Below are 20,654 nucleotides of genomic sequence, written 5' to 3'. Positions count from 1 at the left end.
AGGTTTTGGTCATTTTGTTCAGGATGTGTCTAGGGGTATTTTTATTCAGATTTCTTCCAGCTGGTATCCTTCGGGCCTACTGACTGCATGTTTTCATCAGCTCTGTAAACGTCGTAGCAATGATGTCTTTGACAGTTTCTTCTTCATCAGGGTTTTCTTCCTCTTCCTCTGGGGCTCCAATAATTCTTATGTTACTCCTCTTGGCTTCATCATGATCTTCTCTTGGCATCTGTTCCTGGATTGTGAGTCTCTTTTCCATTTTCTGTTCTTTTCTAGAGAGTCTCTGAACTTAATCTTTGAGCTCACTGATTCTGTCCTCAGTGGCTGTTACTCTGCTGCTGAGGCCTTCCGCTGAGTTTTTCAATTCACCTACCAAGGTTTTCAGGTCTGACATTTCCGTTTGTAATTTTGTTTGCATTTTCCTCATTTCTACCTTCAAATCCCCTTGTCTTTTAATGTCATTGCTTTCCACTGTTTCTTCCAGCTCCCTAAGCATCCTTAGTAGCTCCTTTCTAAATTCCTTGTCAGAGTGGTTGTATAGGAGTTCATTACTGTTGGGGTCTTCTGGGCTAGTCTCCTCAATAAGTAAGCTTGGTGGGCTTCTGCGTAGCTTTACCATTGTGACCTGTGTGGTTTAGAGCTTCACATTCACTGTTACTACTCTGCTTATGATCCAGGATTAATTGAGATGGGCTTAATGAATTATTGGCTAATGTGTTTCTGGTGGTTACTATGGGATATGTAGGGGTAGAATAATTCTGGGAAGGGTCCTGCCACGGGGCAGGTACTTGGATGAGTGAGTAGAGGTTTCCTGGAACGGTTTAGCTTTGGGTGTGTGTGGTGTGCCTCAATTCCCGTCCTCCGCAGACCGAGGATGTAAACTGGCAATTCTTGGGGGGTCTAGTTAGACATGCAGCCCCAGGAAGGGGTCCTACTCCCGGGCGGGTACCTGGATGAATCCAATAGTTTTTTTTTTAACACTATGTTATTTAGTTTCTAAATGTTGACACGTTCCTCAACTTTCTATTATTAATGGCTGTCTTTGTGGCACTGTGATCCAGGAAATACTAGATTTTTTTTCATTTTCATATTTTTATGGACCCTTGAATTGTGCCCCAGAATGTGGTTTATCCAATGCTCCACAAGAATTGGAGATGAATGTGTATTTGACTTTATTGGTGTGGATAGTCCTATACATCCCTATTTAATTCCAGTTCTTCTAATAAATCATCCCGGGCTCTTGTTCCTTACTCAAGTTCTATCTAGTTAGCTGTTCAATAATGAGATTCAGATATTATTATTAAATTTTCCCTCTACTATTGTGCTGTCATCAGTGTGTGCATATTCTCAGGCCTATTAGTTGCTTTACACTCTTTAATGATCCTTCTTCTAGAGCATATATTTTGATGAATTAAATTCTCTGGATATACTGTTCTCTTGGGCTGGAGTGATAGCACAGCGGTAGGGTGTTCGCCTTACAAGCGGCCAACATGGCCGACCCGAGTTCGATTCCTCCGCCCCTCTCGGAGAGCCCAGCAAGCTACCGAGAGTATTCGATATGCCAGACACAGTAACAACAAAGTCTCCAATGGAGACGTTACTGGGCCCGCTCGAGCAAATCGACGATCAACGGGAGGGCCTTTACTGTTCTCTTAACCAGTATATAGTGCCTGTGCTTATCAGCGTCTTAAAACGTGGATCAAAAACTCATATCGGGTTATATAATTAAATGTGGTACTAATTTTTTAAAAAAATCCAAAATAGTAAAAGGTTTTGGAATGCACAATAACCAAAAATGAATTAAAAATAACCACATAATGAACTTGATGTCCTTCTGACCCACTCAATGTGTTTCATTTCTCAGACCAAAAATAATTGTGAAAGGGCAAGTTTTGAGAAGCCCTGCTCCAAGATAATAATCTTTCGTGTGTGTCTTTTATTTTTTCTAATTTTTAAATTTTTACAAAGTAGTTTACAATTTTTGATTATATTCAATATTCAAAAACCAATCTCACGACCATTACACCTTCTCACCACCATATTTCAGGAGTTTCCTTCCCAAACCTCAACCCCTGCCCCAAAGAAGACCCAAAATAATTATTTTGTTTGTTATGAAAAACCACTAAAATTGATCCAAAAAGTTTCTTTAGAGGAGAATGTGTGAAGATTGTTGTGTTTCACCCAGGGGGCATTAAGTCCTTCTGTAAGAGATTACTAACGTGTTGTTTAAGGTTGAGCCTTATGTGCTTAAATATATATACATATATATGTATATATCAGTAAAAATATATTTCCCTCTAAGATTGGTGCCTTTTACTTTAACGCCCATCAAATGTTGTACACTACTCTTGGAATATTAGTGGTTTGAGGTATGACATTCTGGTTCTGGAGGTTTTTGGCTGCCGGGCCTGGGTCCTTGGGATGGGGAGGGGAACTCATCTGCCCACCTTCCCTTCGGGTTGCCCCCAAATGAAACAACCTGGCACAGGGTCTGGCAGTATGTGAGCCATGTGCTTTCTTCTGAGAGATTTATAATGGATCTCTGGATCATGGCCATTGGTGAGATTATCTGGCTCCAGCCAGAGGTGGTTTTGGGTGTGACTGCCGAGTCAAGGAAGACTGGAGAGACAGGAGGTGGCGGGGGGTGTTGGTACCTGTTCCCAATCCCATGAACTCACAGATTTTAGTCAAAAGTCCCGCATACTTGGATTTTCTGTGCATTCACTCGTGGGTGAGGCTCAGCCAGAGCATGTGAAGAGCTGCCATGAGCCTGGTGGTGGTTAGGTTTTGGAGGTTTTCGGCTGCCAGGGCTGGGGCCTTGGGGCAGAGAGGGAAACTCACCCATCCCCTTCCAGGTTGCCTCAACTGAAACAGCCTAGTGCAGAGTCTGGCAGCATGTCTATGGCTAGTTGTGTACTCTCTTCCGAGAGATTTTTAAAAATCTTATAATAAAAGAATTTCATTTCTCCCTTCTAGTCTTTCTGGCAATGTCATTTATTTTGCTTATACATGTATTATAAATACCACAATATGCTGTTGTTTTTATATTTAAACATTAAATTACTCTTAAGGAATTTAAAGAACAAATTACACACATATTTACCTATATATTTACCAATTCAAGAGGCTTTTTTCTTTCTTCATGTACATTTTCATTTCATTTGTTATATCCCTTTGTCTGAAAAAATGTCTTCTTACAGTATTTCTGGTAGTATAAATCTGCTGGCAATGAATGCTTTTAGCTTTTGTATAACTGAAAATATCTCTACCTCACCGTTTCTTTTTGAAATCTATCAGCAGAGATGTATAATTTTAGGCTGACAAGTTTTTTGTTTTGTTTTGTTTTTTGATTTTTTGCTTTGGGGCCATATCTGGCAATATTCAGAGACTATTCCTGGATCTTCACTTAGGAATCATTCCTGGTTAGCTCTGGGAACCATATGGGATTTGGAGGATCAAACTCAGGTCAGCCACACACAAGGCACACTTTACCCACTGAACTATTGCTCTGGTCCCTAAACTATTATTTTTCATTTGTTGGTCCCTGGGCCTGTACAGAGTTTCCCGGGTCCTGACTTCTCAAGGAACTGGGCTGTTGCCAGGAGAACTCCAACATCACTTATTTAAAGATGGTGCTCCACTGTATTCTCACTTAGATGGCTTATAATACTTCCTCCTCCACTCCCCAAAAAAGCCACCTCATGTCATTCTTATCTTTATTGTTCTCTATGTAATATACACATGTTTTTTATCTATAGACACTTTAGGTTTTTCCTTTTTTAATAAAACAATTCTAGCACAGTGGGTAGGGCGTTCGCCTTACAAGCAGCCAACATGGCCGACCCGAGTTCGATTCCTCCGCCCCTCTCAGAGAGCCCGGCAAGCTACCGAGAGTATTCGATATGCCAGACACAGTAACAACAAAGTCTCCAATGGAGACGTTACTGGGCCTGCTCGAATAAAAATTAAAAATTAAAAAAAATTTAGGGCTGGAGCGATAGCACAGCGGGTAGGGCGTTCGCCTTACAAGCGGCCAACATGCCCGACCCGAGTTCGATTCCTCCGCCCCTCTCGGAGAGCCCGGCAAGCTACCGAGAGTATTCGATATGCCAGACACAGTAACAACAAAGTCTCCAATGGAGACGTTACTGGGCCCGCTCGAGCAAATCGACGATCAACGGGAGGGCCTTTACCTTTACCTTTACCTTCTTTAAATACATTTTTCTGCTCCTATTCCCCATTCTTTGTGGGAACACTCAGTCTCCATTTATTACACCAATTCAGTCATTGCAGAATTTACTTTTTAATTTTTTTAATGTTTGTTTCCTGTGTCTTATTTTGCTAAGCCATTAATCTTATTTTCTGTCATATACGATTTGCTATTACTAAAATGTCATTTTCTTCTTCAGACATTGTAGTTTTTATCTCTTATGATGTCTTCTATATCTAAAATATATTCCCATTAACTATTTTAATGTATTTCCTTGCTAATTATATAAAAAATGTCCATCTTTCATCAATCATGATTATTCTACTCATTATGAAGTGCTTTCACGTCATCTCACAATCTTCTACCATTTGCTTGGACACGTTGCATACTTTATTTTGTTGGGTAGTGGATGAATTCAAATTCTCATAACATCTTGAACTTAGTTTAGGAATGAAATTAACTTGCTTAAAAACAGTTTTATCTTTTTCAATTTCACTTTTACGGTTTGTTCGGCAGATTGGAAATAATTCTTAGTATAATTATTTTCCACTGAGGTAAGAGCTTCTTGAAAACATCTACTGTGACTTAGGAATTATATTTACCAGTCTGGCTGGTGAGGACAGGCACTATTCCTGGTCCTGTGTACTCTAGGCACAGGTTCCTCTATTCTAACCAGATGCTTCTTCCTGGATCTCATTTAATGTATTCAAAAGGATTTATTAGTCAAGACTCTGCTGAATATTTGTCAAGGTTCCTCTGCAAACAAACTAGCTTCTTTAACACCCCTAATCCCTCCACTCCCACAGCACAGTTATCTTCACTTGTCCTTTCAATTCTACCTTGATCTCTCTGGACTCTTATCTTGATCTTTTTAATTCATGGTTCTAGTTGGGTTTCTTTTTTATAAATTTTTAAAAATTGTTATTTATTTTATTTATTATTATTGAATCACCATGAAATACAGTTACAAATTTTCATGTCTGAGTTACAACCATACAATGTTTAAACACCTATCCCTGACCAGTGCACATTTCCCACCATCAGTCTCCCCAGTATACCCCCCTTACCCACCCTCCCCCTGCCTCCCTGGCAGACAATTTCCCCCATACTCTCTCTCTACTTTTTGGCATTAGGGTTTGCAATACAGATTCCGAAAGGCCATCATGCTTGGTGCTTTATCAGTTTTCAGCACACATCTCCCTTCCTGACCAATCCCAAACCATCATTTTCTTAGTGATCCCTTCTCTATTCCAGCTGTCTTCTCTCCTCACTAATGAGACAGGTTTGTGTCTACTGTCCTTGGGTGTCAGTCTCATGTCGTGTTATTTTATACTCCACAAGTGAGTGCAGTCCATCTATGTCTGTCCCTCTCTTTCTGACTCATTTCACTTAGCATGATACTCTCTATGTCTATCCACTTATAAGCAAATTTCATAACTTCATCTCTCCTAACAGTTGCATAGTATTTCATTGTGTAGATATACCAAAGTTTCTTTAACCAGTCATCTGTTCTTGGGCACTCAGGTTGTTTCCAGATTCTGGCTATCGTGAACAGAGCTGCAATGAACATAAAGGTACAAATATCATTTTTACCGTGCTTTTCAGCATCCTCGGGATATATTCCCAGAAGTGGTATTGCGGGGTCATATGGAAGCTCAATTTCTAGCTTTTGAAGGACTGTCCATATTGTTTTCCAGAAAGGCTGGACTAGTGGACATTCCCACCAACAGTGAAAGAGTGTCCCTTTTTCCCACATCCACACCAGTATTGGTTGCTTTTCTTCTTTTGAATGTGTGCCAGTCTCTGAAGTGTGAAATGATATCTCATTGTTCTTTTGATCTGCATCTCCCTGATGATTAGCAATGTGTAACATTTTTTCATGTGCCTTTTGGCCATTTGTATGGTTTTTTTTTTTTGAGGAATTTTCTCTTCATTTCTTCTCCCCATTTTTTAATGGGGTTGGAGGTTTGTTTCTTGTACAATTCTACTAGTGTCCTGTATATCCTGGATAATAATCCCTTGTCAGATGGATATTGGGTATATATTCTTTCCCATTCTGTGGGATCTCTGTATTTTAGTCATTATTTCTCTTGAAGAGCAGAAACTTCTTAGTTTGATGTAGTCCCATTTGTTTATGTTTGTTTCCACTTGCTTGGTCATTGGTGTCTCAAGATTCCTGGAAATGAATGAAAATGAGAACACAAGTTACCAAAACTTATGGAATACAGCGAAAGCTGTGTTAAGTTTAGAGCTCTACAAGCATTCTCAGGAAAGAAGAGCGAGCCCACATAAACAACCTAACCTCCCAGCTCAAGAGCTTGGAGAATGACCAACAAAAGGAGCCCGACCTGGGAAGGAGGAAGGAAATAATAAAACTCAGAGCAAAAATTAAAAAGATGGAAACCCAGAAAAGAGTCTGAAAAATCAATGAAACCAAGAGCTGGTTCTTTGAGAAAACAAACAAGATCAATAAACCTTTAGCAAGACTCTAGTTGAGTTTCATTCGATTCTCCCTCCACAGGTTAGTACAATGGAAAATAGTCTATCTCTTACCCTCTCACCACCATTTTAAAATCTTTTAAAAAATAACCATCTCTCATTGACTGATAGCCAGTAACTTGAAAACTATTGTTTCATGTAGAGTGTGTGTGTGTGTGTGTGGGGGGGGGGATGGTGGTGTCTATTTTTGTTCTTGATTTCATTTTGTTTTGGCTGTTCCACTTGAAAGAAAGTGTAATACCTGTTACACCACTTAAATCATATAGTTTTCATAATCAAAAGTAAATAAATAGTATGGGCATTCTACTCTAGAGTCATCTGTACCTTCCTTTAGGATGTGACTTTCCTTTACTTTGGGGCTTCTCCTCTATCTAACTTTTATCATGTTTCCTAAATAATATTATTTTACATATTAAAAATACTAAGCAATACTAAGACCTCTAAAGTGGTCTATCATCAGTGACATAATTTCTCAGTTATTATATTGCAAATGGGATATTTGTTGTACATTTTATAAAACAAATGAGGCAAACACTGACACCTCAAAAATTTTATTTTACACAAATATAAGAATTTCACTGAAAGTACTTTTTGTTTAAATCATTAAAGATGTTAGTCCAAATTTTGTCATAGCAGATTTTGTTAGAATAAATTTACAGAGAAATTGATAGATTTGTGACCTATTTGATTATTTGACTATCAGATATACACTATGCAATAAACAGATGAAATGACACTGAAGGAAAAGGTGGGCAAGGTCCAAAGTTATTCAGTCATCTGCCATAGTAAGACAGAAAATAAGAAGACACTAACTTTTGGACCCAACTTAATTTTATAACTTTATAAACCCAAACTTCCTACCTCAATTATAAGTTTTATTGAATATTCAATGGAAAATATCTTTAAAAGAACAATAATGTAAGTCTCTGTAATTACTTATTATTCATGCTGACAAAGAGGGGTGGTAATATTGCAAAGGATAATTGACTCAGAAAATGCAAAATCAGACAGGAAGTGAATATAACTTTCCTAAAGCTATATTCTCTTTTTAATAGTCTTGGATACATAACAACATACATCAAGGACAGTATATCTCTTCTTTCTTCCCAACAGAAGCAGCTCTATTATTACAACCTGTTTCTCCTGTTTTGCAGTCTGCTTTGGTCAATATTTTCTTAAGGTAGGAAGAAAGCTAACCAACAAAGCTGAAGATGGGAAACTCGTCTTAGAAGTCTTATAACAACATGAGTAAAATGTGATTGGATAGCCAGGGTCAATACTTTAAAAATAATTTTTAGAGTTTAAATAACTATTGTTCGGTTTTCATTGTCCTAGAAATTTGATGGTAACTAAGAGTATTATTATAGGAATTATAATAAAGTGAAGGATTCTACAGATTATGACTTAGTCATGATGCTCATAAAATTCTAAAACCTGAAGCTTCTCAGGGTAGTCTATACAAGCTCAGACCTAGAGTATCTGAGTCATATTATGATTAAAACATATGTTCCCTCTAATATGCCATCAGAGTTTTCTTTCTTTTTAAAGAACATCAAAAGATATCAACATATGACAATCAGTTGTAAAGTATGAATGTTGTTTTTTAATACCTTATAAAAAAATTTTAAAAGATATTGACTATACAGAGAAAATCCAACTTGGTCAAGCAGTTCAGCCACAATTTTCAACAGGAAGATTAGCATTCCCAACATAAATACTTAGTATATGATACATCAGGACTGTGACAATAACCACTGACTTCTACTGAAAAGTTAATATGCCTCCAAAATAGGTCATGTTTTGAGAGAGAGAAAGAAGAAAAATGCCTGCCATAGAGGCAGGCTGGGGCAGAGAGGTGGTGGGTGTAGAGGGTGGGGAGGGTGGATGTAGGGAGGGAAATTGGGGACATTGGTGATAGGTAATGCACACTGTTGGAATGAGCATTGGAACATTGCATGATTGAAACTCCATCATCAACAATCATATAACTGTGTATGTCATGGTGATTCAATAAAGAAAAATAAGATAGACCATGTTTCATGACTAAACTATTTTTAAAATTCCTCACAAAATCATCTTCAAAAATCCAAACTCCTTTATTTTTGCTTTAATAGTTAAAAAGAGGTGCTAAATCCCCAAATAGCTTTGATTAGATCTGTTGTTACCAATTCAGAGAACTTTGTTCTTTCCTTTTCTTTGGAAGAACATTTAAATGTTTGGATGGCCTAAGCAGGGGAGGTGGGAGAACTGTGGAGTGGGTGTAGTTAATGGCTTTAAGTGTATATAAGCAGGACTGTGACTGAATAACTTGAAAAGCACAGGACATCCCCTCTACAACAAAGAATCATTCAGTCCCAAATACCACTAGAACTGACGCTGAGGAACTTTATATTAGATTAAGCAAGCTCTTGTGATGCAGTTAAACTTCAGCATAAATTCAAATTGAGAAGAATTATTTATTAAAAATGTTTCAAGAAAAAAGTCTTATTTACTATTCCTAAATAAATCTGTTAGATTTATCATTTTAAAAATCCTTCCAGGGCTGGAGCAATAGCACAGCGGGTAGGGCGTTTACCTTGCATGCGGCCGACCCGGGTTCGATTCCCAGCATCCCATATGGTCCCCCAAGCACTGTCAGGAGTAATTCCTGAGTGCAGAGCCAGGAGTAACCCCTGAGCATAGCCGGGTGTGACCCAAAAAGCAAAATAATAATAATAATAATAATAAATCCTTCCAGATTTCTTATCTCAATTGCATCTCCTAACTCTAATGGCATCATAAATTTCTTTGTACCAAAGGCCCTACCAAGGCCCAAGTAAGGAGAATGAGGTTAAGAGTTTCAAGCATTGTCTCACAGAGTTAAAATTCTAGATGAAAAACAATGCTTTAATTACCCATAGTTATGACACTCTTACTAAGAACACAAAATGAAAAGCCATTTTAAAATAAATATAAATAATTGTGCATCAATGGGGATGTGACCTCAAAAAAGGGATGCCATTTGCTCAATGACAGAAGAGGGGGCAAGGGGTTTGGTATTATGGGAGGTGGGAAGTAGCTATGGGAGACAAGGAAAAGAAAGAACAATAACATTAGTTAAACCATATGGAGAATCAGAGACATAGTCCTAAGTTTAAGAATGTCTATTGCTCTATCAAACTAATTCCTTTCTAGACAAAGACTCCAAAACATGAAACAGACAAATGAGCTACTATAAGTCCAAGTAGGAAAACAAACCACACTCATTACTTCAAACAAAGAAGCTGATATCAGAATTCCCTGGACAGAAAAAAAAAAAAACAAACTGAAAGTCAATGATCAGAAAAATGGGGAATCTTTCTATTTTTAACCAAGTTGGGGCAAGATGTGTTACTCTCAGAATCAATCACTGAGTTAGGAGACACAGTTGATTCAGGGGAAAGTGCCTGTCTAGGCAGTGAGGAGAAAAATACACCCTCTTTCCACTTCCTTCCACACTCCTAGCTCCTTTAATGCTTCCAATTGGCATAACTCATTTACAAAGGTTGATACAGGAGCCTGGGAAATAGCCTACAAGAACTAGCTGAGATGGAACGGAGAAGGGCAAGAGATGGATCTGAAGCTAACAGGCCAAGAACTCCACTTCTCTTGTGGGATTCAAACCAATAGAAGAATAATAGGAATTTGTTTAAGAAATCAGTGACTAGTGTAGGGTCTAAATGATGTTTCCCTTCAAGTGAAATAAATAAAATAAAATGTCTTAAGTTCATTCTGAACAAAACAAGTAAGTAAAATAAAATTTTACCTAACAAACAAAATAAAACTCTCAAGATAGAGAGTATAACAAATAAAACAGAATAGTAATTTGCATATATATTCACACATCTTATGGCTAAATGATTATAATTAAAGAAAATGAACCATTTTTAAAAATAAGAAAGAAAATAGATTTAACTGGCATTTAAAAAGGAAGTTGGGATATTGTCATACCATTTTTTTTTTTGCACACAGTAGGCTTCACATTCAACAAAGATGAAAATTCTTGCTAAATTCCTGATAGCATGAAAATGAGAACATTCACCACCTCCTCCCCTCTCCAAATTATAGATTGCAGCAGAACAAAATTTTTAACTGTCTAGCCTAACATTCTTTCTGGGGAAAAAACACCGAGAAACAATGTATTGTGGCAGTTTCTCCTCTTACCTATCTCACAGAGTGAACTGAATGCACATAATTCAGTTGCAAAAAGTATACTGACATTGGAGAACTACTGGCATAAAAGCATACAATGCTGAAAAATAAATGCTGAACTTCTAATAGCTATTGCAGCAGAGAAATGGTTAATATTTAAAAGAGATGTAATCCGGGTAATTGCTGCAGACAATTTAGTTTTCTTGTATAAATTTTCAATCTGCATAACGAGGGATGAGCAGAAAAGTGTTCAGAGTAGTTATCTGTGATGATGCATACAAGTGAAGCAAAGAGATATCCGTTAGTAAAGGAAACACCTCAAGATCAGAGAAGTGTGAGCAAACACTTAAGAAAATGCTAAGTATGGTTTCGGGTGGTTTTTCTGCTTCAGGTACAAGTGGGTTTTGATACTCAGTCTCCACATCAGGCTGAGACGGGAACATCCAAAGTCTGGTACTGGACTGTCTCTCAGGATGAAGTGGCTGCTGGAGGGAAAGCCAGACAACTGAAAATCTGATCTGAAAGAAACTTCCTAACAACAGGTTCAGGGAAACACATGCTTAGTCTAAAACTACAGTCTCCCGGAGAGAGGGGGCTTGAAGCACTGAAGGAGGTTCAGGGTTGGGAGGAGCACTGTGAAAGGAAATCAAGGTCTGATAACGTTGTAAGATCCAGACATGCCAAGGGGCATCTGGAATAAGGAGAGTAGCCCTCTGCCCAGTGAAGGGTAAAATGTTAGTGACCTACAAGATCAAGCACAGAATTATGGTTATTAAAATCTTAGCACAAAAATGCGTAAGTCTACAACTGTACCTCATGGTGCCTCACTATTAAAAAATAAATAAATATAAAAAAAGAAAGTATATGTTGTTACAAATCTATTGGCTATGAAATGCGCGGACTTTGTTGTAAAGGTTGATGAAGGCCTATATAAGATCCCCTTTGAAGAAGCTCGGGGCTCTCAGTCACTTCCCACTCTGGGGTATGCTGTGGAGCCCCAGCATGCTGGTCTAAATAAACCCCGTTTGTACTTCTGCAAAAAAAAAAAATATGGAGAAGGGATTTAAGTGATAAAGGTGAGTGGATCCCAAAACTGAATCAAGTGCAGAAATACTTTCCTCCACTGTCATTTTTTAATCCTTTCAGGCTCAGGTTTCATTATAGGCAGAGCTTTCAGGACATACATATAAACTTTTCCAGTGTCATCACATTGCTTGAAAGCATGGGGAAAAATAAAAAGTCAGCCCTGATATACAAGGAAAACTGAAAAAATAAACTGATAAATATTTCAGAAGGAAAACTGTAGCACTATATTTCTTTAATTTTAAACAACCCTAGGTTTGTTGTATGGAAATATTACTATATTTTTCACTGTTTGATAGGATAAGAGAGTTTCTAAGAGTATCTGAGGTTTGGGTAGTCCTTGAGTTGACCCTTTGTTAGCCTGGTATAGGTCAGACAGAGGTCAAAAATATTAAAACATTGGTGAGGATGGAGCAATAGCACAGCAGGTAGGGTGTTTCCCTTGCACATGACCAACCCAGGTTCAATTCCTCCATCCCTCTCGGAGAGTCCAGCAAGCTACCGAGAGTATCCCGCCTGCACAGCAGAGCCTGGCAAGCTCCCCATGGCATATTTGATATGCCAAAAACAGTAACAAGTCTCACAATGGAGACGCTACTGGTGCCTGCTTGAGCAAATCGATGAACAATGGGAGGGCAGTGCTACAATGCTACAGTGGTGAGGCTGGGCAGGCAGGCAGAGGATGGGGTGCAAGAGCTCAAATCACCAGGGCCAGAAATGTGGGGGAGGGGAGAAAATGAGAGGTTGGAGGAGGGGTACCTGGGAGAGTTGCAGAGGCTGTGCTTGGTCTGGTACTAAAAGAACAGGCAGTGTCCCTAGAGATGGCACAGTGCAGCTTCTAATTTTGGAAATGGCCATAGCAGGATTTCTAAGCCAGAGGCTGCTTAGCAGTAAAGGGATCTGAATAGCACAGAAAACCATCTGGAGGCAGGTGGTCATTCAGAGCTGTATATGGGTATGAATGCACAATTGGCAACAGTTAAAGGCAGCAGCGCTTGATTTGTAAAGTGGGAGGAGACTGAAGGCCTAGGGGCCCTAGGCAGAACTCAGCCTCTCTGAGGCAGTGAAGGACTAATGAAAAATCAGAGTCAAGAAACACTGAGATAAAGTTCCAAGAGTTCCCAGGTTCAAGGAGTGTTTGATCAATCCCAGGAAAACAGCAGGAATTGCTGCAATGGGCCCTCTAGGATATCTAGATGGCAGGTCTGAGAGCAAGGCATTTTTCAATATTCTGGTCCCTGAGAGAGAGGGGGCTTAGCTGAATAAAAAAACAAACAAACAAACAAACAGAAACGGTCATCTAGAATTATACATTGGAGGCAGAGCTTCTTTTTTTTTTTCCCTTTATTTTATTTTATTTTTTTTTAAAGTTGTAGATTTACAATTTTTTGTGCTTTGGTTTCAATTATACAATGATCAGATACCCATCCCTCCACCAGTGCCCATTTTCCACCACCATGGATAATATCCCTCCCACCCCCATCCCCCCATCCCCCCTGTCTCTGTGGCAGGGCAATCCCCTGTGTTCTCTCTCTCCTTTTGGGTGTTGTGGTCTGCAAAAGAGGCATTGAGTGGCAAACATGTTCAGTCCATAGTCTACTTTCGACATGCATCTCCCCTCCTGGGAGGATGGAGGCAGAGCTTCTTAATGTACCCAGAGAAAATAGCTCTGGAGCTGCCATTTCTTGAGTAAGGGTCAGAGAGGAGAGAAGTAAAATAACTGCAATTTGTGGAGAGAAGGCAGCCAGTGAGACAGGGAAACAGACAGTGAGCACTGCAGAGGCAGAAATTGAAACTACCTCTTCTAGTCAGGAAATGCCCTGTAGGGAGGCAAACGGGCAGTGTCTCCCAGGGAAGGGGGGAGCCAAAGACCCTGCCTCAGGGACACTGTGATGACTGGGCAAAGATAAAAGAGGAGATTGAGCAGTTGCTCCTCTAGAGTCTTTGGGTTGTTTCAGGCTGGAGACCTATGGAGTGAGAGCGCAGTGGAGAGCTTTAGGTTTCCCTAGGGATTATATCCAGGGCCAGAATCAGCCACAACTTCTCAGGTTACCTGAGACCAGAGCAGGGGCAGAGCCAGGCACCAGCAGAGGAGAGTGAGTTAAGCTGGCCACGCAGAAGAGAAAGGTCATCAGGGACTCAGAGGTCATGCTAGCCGATTTTGAAGGCCTGGGTCTTGGCACAATGAAAGATTTCCAGCAATTGTAAGTAACTTTGAATAAGAGCCCTCGGGGCTTGCCTAGTGGGATGCAGTGAGGTTTTAGATAATCTGGCAAAGGAGGTTTTTTTTGTCTTTTAATTTTTTTCCATTTCTTTGTGAATACCAGGATTGGGAAGGGTGTTTTCTAAGATATCTCCTCTAGGTAGAAGTGTTATTTCTCTTTCAATGGGCATTACTGATCTAAGACCTAGAGATTACACATGCTTCAAGAGTCTCGAAAATGTTTTTAAACTGATTAAAATTGATATTTAATTGAATGGCTATAAAATTTAACAGTACATTCGCCCTCTCCTCTCTGGAAAGAAAGATGGCGGCCACATGGGAGCCTTGTGGACAGCAGGTATGAGCCGGGAGTGTGGGGGCGACTAAAACCTCATGGGAAGGGGGGCGTTTCGGTCCGCCCTTCACGCCCTACCGAGGCCACCAGTTGCCCCCACGAGCGGCTCTCCAGCACGGCCACAGCCCCAGAAGCACAATGACCTAATGCAGAACCCAGCAGCTTGGAGCAGAAAAGTGAAAGGACTATGCGTTGATCCAGGCAATCATTTCTGCCCAGAGGGGAAAGGGTGTTGCTCCCTTCCGCCCTCCTCCCTCTGGAAAGAAAGATGGCGGCCACATGGGAGCCTTGTGGACAGCAGGTATGAGCCGGGGGTGTGGGGGCGACTAAAACCTCATGGGAAGGGGGGCGTTCTGGTCCGTCCTTCATGCCCTACCGAGGTCACCAGTTGCCCCCCGCGAGCGGCTCTCCAGCACGGCCACGGCCCCAGAAGCACAAGGACTTAATGCAGAACCCAGCAGCTTGGAGCAGAAAAGTGAACGGACTCTGCATTGATCCAGGCCATCAAGTCTGCCGGAGGGGAAAGGGTGTTGCCCCATTCGCCCTCTCCTCTTTGGAAAGAAAGATGGCGGCCACATGGGAGCCTTGTGGACAGCAGGTATGAGCCGGGAGTGTGGGGGCGACTAAAACCTCATGGGAAGGGGGGCGTTTCGGTCCGCCCTTCACGCCCTACCGAGGCCACCGGTTGCCCCCCGCGAGCGGCTCTCCAGCACGGCCAGGACTCCAGAACACAGAAACCAATTTCTTAACTATCTGACTTTCAGTAGAAATACTTCCAGGGTCAATAGGTAAAAGAGCAGAAATCCAAAACCAACATTTAATTCTTGAACCCAGCCGTAGAAAGCAAATCACTTCACAATGCTTTTTCAGCATGTCTGATTTGGGGGGGGGGGTAAACTCTAAATAATAGTGGTGAATCTTTTATTGAAACAATGAATCTAATCAAAGCAGATAGAGTGTTAACTAGAATTCATCTGCTTCACAGGGACGGGGAGGGGTGGGGGGTGGGGTTTTATTGGGATTCTTCATGGTAAAAAATAAGTATTGGTAAAGGGAAATGTGTTTGATATTTGCATGACTGAGACATAAACCTGAAAGCTTTGTAACCTTTCCCACAGTGATTCAATAAATAAATTAAAAAAAAAAAAAAAAAAAAAAAAAAAAAAAGGAATGCAGTAAAAAAAAAAAAAAAAAAAAAAAAATTTAACAGTATATCAACTAGTGAACTGAAACTCAGCCGCTATTCTTCACATGGTGAGAAAAGAAAAATAGCAGAAAGTATAAGAAACAGAGTACTAAAAATAAAAAAAAAATTTTAAATGGGAACATTCCAAAATATTTGACACAATGTGGCAGGAGAAATGAAAATAAGGGTATTAACACATTTCAAGGGAGCCTGTTCTCAGAATTTTGGGTGGACCCTTGTAAAATCTTATCACGCTGAAGGTTGTATGTTTACGGGCTCACTGGACGGCACTGTTTTACCGCCTGCGTTCGGTGCTCTTGAGCCACTGTGTGTGGCCTGGATCAGAATGGCTGTTGGTCAAGGGCAGACGGAAGAAAAAACGGGGGCCAGGCCGGTCTATATCAATAGTAGTTTATTCCAATCCTCTTCACTCCTGTCTTTCTCTGCCTCCTTCTCTCCTGGGCCCCACTCTTGGAAGCTCTCTCCTTCTGGCTCTGACTCTGGATCTCTGGAGCCCGAGCTCTCTCACTTCTGACCCCTTTTCCGAGCTTACATCTTAGTTTATATAGCAGTCACATAAGGCGGTGACATAAAGGTGGGTTGAATACTGACGAATCAACAAAGAGAGGTAAGACCACTCCTCCAGGAGATTAACTCAAGGATAAAATCTTATCTACAGAGATTACTTCAGATTACTAGGAGATCTACCCAAGGGTGGGATCCCAACAAGGGTGTGTTCTTCCTTCAGTTAGTAATCTACTTAAATAGTTGTAATAAATCTACTTCTAATATTTCTAGCAATGTCATTCTGTATGAGCACAGTAAGAGATATAAATTTAGTTTGGTTCTTCCTGAGAACATCTCACTATACATTTCGCAGTCCTCAGGCCAGATTAATCTTCCTAGCCCCAGCAGGGTCCTTGTCTCGTCGTTACTTACTTTTGGATCATGACAGCATTTGTCCATGATCATGCCCTCAACTTATAGTTGAGTATCGTGGCTCTTTGGTCCGGCCCATTTCGATGCCAGGGTAGCTCACTGCTTGCCCTGGGTCCATTCAGTCCCTCGTCGGGACCCTGCTTTTGGGGTGCTAGGAACTAAGGGCAACTGAGTCAAGAAATCAGATGCCCAGGAGTAAATATTATTCGGAGTCAATCAACTCCCAAGTTACAAAGCATAATATTAACTGTCTTCCTGTGTCCACACAGAAAGGACATTGCTTACAATACAAGTTCAGTGTCCTTAGATGGGTGTGACCTGACAAACCTAAGCTACCTGAGGAAGGACAAAAGAGTGTTATCGTACAGGCCCTTATTCTCAGATATCTGGAAATGATTTTTTTGGAGGGTGGGGGTGATGTATATCTCATACTTAACCGCTTAATTATGTTATGTAATACTAAAGTCCTGAAATTGTTTGTATCTTTAAAGAGAGACACTGTTAAGTAATGAAAATATACTAGAAATTAGGAATTCACAAACAAGACGAAAAACTGAAAGAAACAGAGACAAGGGAAGAGAAAATAAAGTTATAAGGAATAACTCACGAGATATTAAGTAAACATTTTAGTGGGTTTTTCAATATAAATAAAAGCTAATATTAATGTGAATATAATTAGCAATCAAGTTGTTCTTTTTCATATAAATTCCAAAAGCTAAAAGTTATTTTAAATTTCTGATCACAGCATTACAAATATGAGGCCTGCCTCTGGTTCCCTTCAAGAAAATTTAAGATAAGAGCTATTTCCTGCACACACTGGAAAAATAGCAGGAAGCCAACACACAACGAGAGAGGAGCTTGGTGGACCACACATTAAAATATGGTAGTGATGTAGGCAGGCACATAGGGAAGGCCCCTTCCCAAGGCAATGGCAGTAAATTTCCTGGGAAGCAATAGCCCTATCTCATGGAGAACTAGCTGGCACCAGTCCACCGGTCTGTAACAGACCATGTGGAGGCTGGATGCTTACTGGGATGACAGCAGGAGAAATAGAGACCAATTAAGGACCAGAGAGAGATTAACCAGAAACTCCAAAGCTATTCCTTTGACCCCTGACCAACCCCCTACAACAGAAGCTCCTGCAGTAACAAAAGTCAGGAAAGGAGTTTCAAAGAAGACCATCACCACTCCCAACCCCCTTGGTAACCTCCCTAGCAATGGACTTTTACCTAGGTAGAAGTCCCACATGGGGGCAGGTTGAAAGAAATCCTATAAAGCCCACCTTGAACCAAGGAAGTATGCGCATATGCTGCCTGAGCACATGTGTCGACCGCATCTCCCCTCTTCAGATGTGAACTTTTATGTTTTCATGCCTAATGCTGGGATGTGTGTAGGGGCTCTCTGCCCTTGGAGAAGTCCGGCCTCCCTTTTGAGTAGGTTACTCTCTACTCTCTCTCACGTTCTCTCCCTCCTTCCCTTCAAAACCTCCAAATAAAAACTGTAATTTCACTGCTCATCTACTCCTAAAATTTCTTTCTGCGAAGCTAGCCAAGAACCCAGTAACCCTGGGTCCCAGGTGGCAGAGGCGGATGGAGAGAAAGTGACTGTCGTTCTCCGCCCTGCTTCACATAAGTCACCCGTGGGGCCCGCTGACATCAGTAAGGCTTTGGGGACCCAGGGTTAGTTCAGTGATAGGGGAAATGGCCCACAATAAGAGTGAGGCTGGGGAGACTCCTAGTTATGTTCCTGGCACACCCGGGCATGTTCCCACATGCCAGAGTGCTCTCCCATCAGTTCTGTTGATTAGGATCCCCTGCATTACACAAAGTAAGCAATCTTCAACACACCTCAACCAGCTGTTTGTGAGCGCCACAACTAAAAGCATGAGCCCAGGGAAGCACTGCAACCAAGTGTGCAAGCACTGCAACTAACATGTGCAAGAGTATCACAGGTAAGGTGTGTGACCTAGGGGAGCATGAGCACAACTAAAGGAAAAGTATAAACATGGCAAAACACACCCTTCTCCCCTCAATACACAAACATGCCCAGGCCCCAGTCACTTCAGAAACAACAAAGGTAAGGGAAAAGAGTGAAACAAAGAAAGCTGATACAGTGCCTCACTTAGGGTTCCTGAGCACAGTGTGCTTGCTAGCAAGTACATTAGTACTTTTTACATCTAAGGGGCACTTAATTATTTGTGAACTGCTTGCTGCCTTAAGCTTTCATGTCTGACAACTAGAATTGGAGAAAAGTAGTAGTGTGGGTGATAGTGTGGAAAGTGAACCCACTGGTCATACCCAGCCATGAAACAGGAGCATCTAAGGTATTAAACTTAATGAAAAGAGGCATAGGATGCTGAAGACATTGAGAAAATACCAAAGTGTGGTATTTGGTTAACTCTTCAGGGAGAGCCTCATTAGGGTTAAATCAGACCCCTGAGTCTGCCTTCTCTCTGTTCATTAAAGTAAAACATGACTTTTCTTATGTTAACTGCCCACCTACTAAATACAATTACACTAAGCAGAATTTTCAAAGCCAGGCACATTCATTGAGAAGTCTGAATGGCTTTTCATAGAAAATGAGCAATGAGCAGCAGCATGAGTACTAAAGTTTCTCAGTGTCTAATAAGTGGAGCAATCCTAATGGCTAATGCCTTTGCAGGTCTGCACGTGAGTAGTGCAAGCATGCTATATGCTAGTGATTATGTTTTCACTTATTTCCCTAATTTTTCAAAGTTACTTATGATAGCAATAAACTGTTTATTATAATAGTCTCATTCAATAGGCATAAAGTATATAGGAAATCAAATCAAGATAGATATATTTAGGGTACTGGAAATATAACACTACATTTTCATCTAAGTTTGTTCATCATAACATAAAGCTACATTTTGCTTTGTGAAACGATGCTTCATTAGCATTACATACAAGTAATATTAAATGTACTATTTACTACTATTTTAGCAATGGATAAAGTTGCCAAGTCCTGGAAGAAACGAAATGGTGTGTGCTAGGAACTAGAGGATGTTGTATTAAGGGAATTTAAGTCAGAATGGGAAAAAAAAATATATATATATATCAAATAATCTCAGCCACAGGCATGTATAAAGAATAAAGAGAATAGACAATGTTAATGAAAACAAGCCCGTAGATTCCACAGAACACAGTTTAAAGAAGTCTAATAGGGACCAGAGAACAAGGATTAGGATATTGGTGGTGGGTGTGATGTTAACATTGCATCACTAAAAATTACACCTTTGTAAACTAGTGTCACCTCAAAAAAAGGTTAGGAGTATGCATGAAGAAGAATGGTATATCCTAAAACTGCAAAAATACCATAGGAAAAGATTGTGAAAACATCCTGCAACTTGAGGTCTTTGTGGGAGACTTACTACTCCCAGAAAAGAACTGTCAGGTGTTTCAATGTTCCAACAATATGCAACTCCAATCTTCTCTCCTAATTAAAAATCACAAGAAGGAATTTTTAAAAAAATGATTATTGAACACATTGTATTCATTAGTGCATAATAATGACTGATTAGTGAAAGAAATTATACAATATTGCATATCCCACAATATTTAGGGACTGAAATAGTTAAAAGGATTCCTCAGAAGAGTAAATGATTTTCACTATTTCTCTCACATCATCAGTTTAACATGCTTATAACTGGTCTAGCAGACAGCTCTAAAGTTCTATTTCTTTTTGTTCCACTGATGATAAATTTTTGGTCTAGTAGTTCCTCTCCACTGCCTCCCAACCCACCAAAGTTCATTTCTACTTGGGGGATTGTTTGTTTAAACTCTTGCCCCAGGTTGTTTGACTTTATAGTTATATTCATCCTCTTTTTATCTTTGGCACTGACTTTATCCCAAGCAAGTTTCATGTTTTAAGAGTGAATAAGACCACCAATGGAGTAATATTTTGAGGCTGTGGGAGCTGCCTTCCCAGTGTTCAAACCTTTGTAACTGCAAGATCAGTCGCTTACCATGCCTCCTGCAGTTATTTTATG

This window comes from Sorex fumeus, unplaced genomic scaffold (genome assembly GCF_029834395.1).
Source record: "Sorex fumeus unplaced genomic scaffold, SorFum_2.1 ptg000035l, whole genome shotgun sequence".
Classification (NCBI taxonomy): domain Eukaryota; kingdom Metazoa; phylum Chordata; class Mammalia; order Eulipotyphla; family Soricidae; genus Sorex; species Sorex fumeus.
The sequence above is the reverse complement of the archived record's forward strand: the minus strand, read 5'-3'. Positions refer to the sequence as shown.